At 52.6% G+C, this 3,665-nt stretch overlaps 1 pseudogene; it reads right to left on the bottom strand.

Annotated features, from left to right (window-relative positions):
• Positions 1 to 705: 705 nt before the first annotated feature.
• On the bottom strand, positions 706 to 1,236 carry LOC147972177 (uncharacterized; annotated as a pseudogene).
• Positions 1,237 to 3,665: the final 2,429 nt, after the last annotated feature.

Here is a 3,665-nt window from a genome sequence, read left to right as displayed (position 1 = left end):
TCTTGATGCGAAGGGGCGTCCAAGTTCTCCAGGTCAAGTCCCGTAACCTATCTTTATTATACAGCTAAGCGAGACGCAAACTTTTTTTGCGGGTGTTCAATCTATATATTTTTATCACTATGAAGCGTTCTACTCAAACTCGCTCTACTTGTCCGACTTTAACATGGGCAACTAATTAATTTATTCTTATGTTTTTTTTGCGGGTAAATATTCTTATGATTCTTGGTTCACAAGAGATAATAAGGGGGTTGGGAGCCAAAGCTTACTAGTTTCCTTCAATGTGGCGGGCCATACCCTCCAAGACTGGTGAGCAACGGAGGTGTGGAATTTCGGGAGGGCGTAGCGGCCAAGTGGTCGAGGTTTGGTGGAAGCCGGCTAGATAAATAACAGTTGGAGCTATTTCAAACAATTTAGAAAAAAGATTTGCAATCTAAAAAAATTATATAATGTTTTTTTCTTTCCTTTGAGACACCTACAAGTACAGACTTTGGCAGGAAGGTATGTATCAAAAACTTCTTTTTTTTTTTGCGGGGGATATCAAAAACTTCTAACTAGGACATGTTCAGAATCTTGTATCCTGGGGAATGGACACAAATGTTCATGGCCTATCTACGATATCGTCTCACTCTCACCACTTCTATAGTCACTTTGTTATAGCAGTAGCACTATGTGCGCTGCCGGGCATGGTATACATGGAAGACAACATCAAGAAAAACTCACGTTCATCTGCTCACGGAACTTTCTGACGAACATTTCGGCAGCCTGGTCAATATCGTCGTCCATGTTGAATTCCAAGCCCTCAGCCTCCAGGTTGCTCCTCACTGCATTCATCACCGAGGGCTCGTCTCCCTCATCACCATTAGTGTCGTACTCGTCAGTGTAATAGAAATCGTCACCGTTGCTGAAGCTGGGGTGCAGTGTCTAGTCAGGGAAGCCACCAAAACCATCCTCTTGACAAAACAGTGCTAAATAGTGGGAGGCATCAACCATCTCACCGCCATGGCACGTCGGCTTCGCGATCTTGCAGAGCATGAGAGCCTTGTGGTAATCCACTTTTGAGCACTTTTCCCGGCCGGCCAGAATGAATGCATGGATCCTGTGAGAAATGGCACCAACCGTGGCCATCCTGCTCTTGCTCTTCCACATAGCTGCTGCCTTCTTCAGGAGCGGTTGGGCCTTCTTGATCTTCATCTTTGTTGCTTATAGGTGGTCAAACAGCTGCCTATCAATGGCAACAACTAGTTAAGGAATCGTACTCTCTCAGGCTTTGCATGAGTAGACCACTAAGGGCATCTCCAGCCGTTGGCCCCCCCAGGACGCATAAAAATCGCCCCCTGTGGGCGAGCCGGCGATACAATCGGCGCTGGGGGCGGTTTTGCGCCCAGTCGTCGCCCCCAGGCGCCGAAATTGGCCCACTTTGCAGCCCAATTTCGGCGAATAAAGGGCCCATATGGGCGAGAATAGGCCCATATTCGGCGTGGTTTCGCCGTGTCTCGGTGTTCAATTATCAACACAATTATTTCTTATCACATATTTCATCATAGAAAAATCAAATACTTCAACAAAATAGTACAACAACAAATAGTTCAATACAAATTATATAGTTCAACAAATAAAAACTCGTATTTCATCACACGGCGTCCCCCTTGAGCCTCCATAGGTGCTCAATCAGATCTTTCTGCAGTTGATGATGCACCTGTGGGTCTCAGATCTCCTGACGCATACTGAGATAGGCAGTCCAAGTTGCCGGTAGATGGTGATCAACTTCGGCTAGAGGACCCTGCCTGTAGTATGGTTCAGTGTCAAACACTGGGACTTCTTGCTCGCTCTCGATGATCATGTTGTGCAAGATGACACAGCAAGTCATAATCTCCCACATTTGATCTTTGGACCAGGTCTGGGCGTGGTACCGAACAACAGCGAATCGAGATTGGAGCACACCAAATGCCCGCTCGACATCCTTCCTGCAAGCCTCCTGAACTTTCGCAAACCAGGCGTTCTTGCCTCCTGCCGCAGGGTTTGAGATCGTCTTCACAAATGTCGACCATCTCGAATAGATGTCATCTGCTAGGTAGTACCCCTTGTTGTATTGGTGCCCATTAATCTCGAAGTTCACCGGAGGAGAATGGCCCTCAACGAGCTTGGCAAAAATAGGAGAGCACTGCAGCACGTTGATGTCATTGTGAGTTCCTGGCATACCAAAGAAGGAGTGCCAAATCCAGAGGTCCTGTGTGGCTACCGCCTCAAGCACCACACTGCAACCGCCTTTGGCGCCTTTGTACATCCCCTGCCAACCAAATGGGCAATTCTTCCATTTTCAATGCATGAAGTCGATGCTTCCAAGCATCTCAGGAAATCCTCTTGCTGCATTCTGGGCTAGGATCCGAGCAGTGTCTTCCGCATTGGGCGTTCTCAAGTATTGTGGCCCAAACACTGCCACCACTGCCCGACAGAACTTGTAGAAACACTCTATGCTGGTGGACTCAGCCATGCGCCCATAGTCGTCGAGTGAATCACTGGGAGCTCCATATGCAAGCATCCTCATCGCCGTCGTGCACTTCCGGATGGAGGTGAATCCAAGAGCGCCAGTGCAATCCATCTTGCACTTGAAGTAGTTGTCGAACTCCCGGATGGAATTCACAATCCTGAGGAAGAGCTTTCGGCTCATCCGATAACGGCGCCGAAATGTTTTCTCGCCATGAAGTGGAGCATCGGCGAAGTAGTCGGAGTAGAGCATGCAGTAGCCTTCGAGACGATGCCGGTTCTTTGCTTTCACCCACCCCGGCGCCGAGCCACCTCGCCGCGGCTTTTCATTGCTCGCCAGCAGCTGGGCGAGGGCGGCGAGCACCATGAGATGCTCTTCTTCCTGGACGTCGGCCGCGGCTTCCTCCTCCAGCAGCGCGGCGAGCTCTTCCTCGTCATCCGAGTCCATCGCCGAGACAGGCAAAACGCCGAACACCTTGCGCTCGGTGGGCGTGTACCCGCTGCTAAACCGCGCCTCCGCGGCCGGAAACGGCGGCCGGAAACGCCCAGCTGCTGTGGGAGGGGCTGCTGCGGCGAAGCGCTGCTATTTTCTGGTGGGGAATGGCTATCTAGCGGAGTAGGGCGGCGGCCGTCGCCGGGATATAGCTAGTGGTGGCCGAGGGTGCGGGGGGTGCGAGGCGAGTCGGGGGAAGAAAACCTTGATTTTTCCCCTGTCGGTGTGGGCCAGGCGTGCTTTTCCCTAGCGCCGGAGCCCCCAACTGCTCCCCAGCGCGCCGGGTTCGGCCTGTGACCGCCGGGCGGAAAAAAGGTCCGAACCGGCGATTTTCGGCGTCCTGGGGGCGCGACTGGGCCGTTTTTTCGGCGCCGGCACCGAAAAAGTGGCCTGGGGGGCCTGTTGGGGGCGCGGCTGGAGATGCTCTAAGCTCCAGGGGTCAGCCAAACTGGTTTGAGAATTGAGAGGGTGATTGACCATGGGCCTCCTGAGGCTCAAGGGTGTATTTATACTTTTATATAGACCTCTCTCCCCCGAGGCCGCGGCACCGCGCCGCTCCCGGGGAGTCTCGTTCCACACCGCCCTCAGCCCTCCCCCTTCATCGCCTCCCACTACCGCCGCCATTGCTGAGGACGCCGCAGGGCGAAGCCCTTGTGGTGAGGTGGCAGCGACGGTGCAGTCCTCGGCC

The sequence above is a fragment of the Triticum urartu genome, chromosome 5A (assembly GCF_056163025.1).
Source record: "Triticum urartu cultivar PI428250 chromosome 5A, HENAU_Tu73, whole genome shotgun sequence".
Lineage (NCBI taxonomy): Eukaryota > Viridiplantae > Streptophyta > Magnoliopsida > Poales > Poaceae > Triticum > Triticum urartu.
The sequence above is the reverse complement of the archived record's forward strand: the minus strand, read 5'-3'. Positions and strand labels throughout refer to the sequence as shown.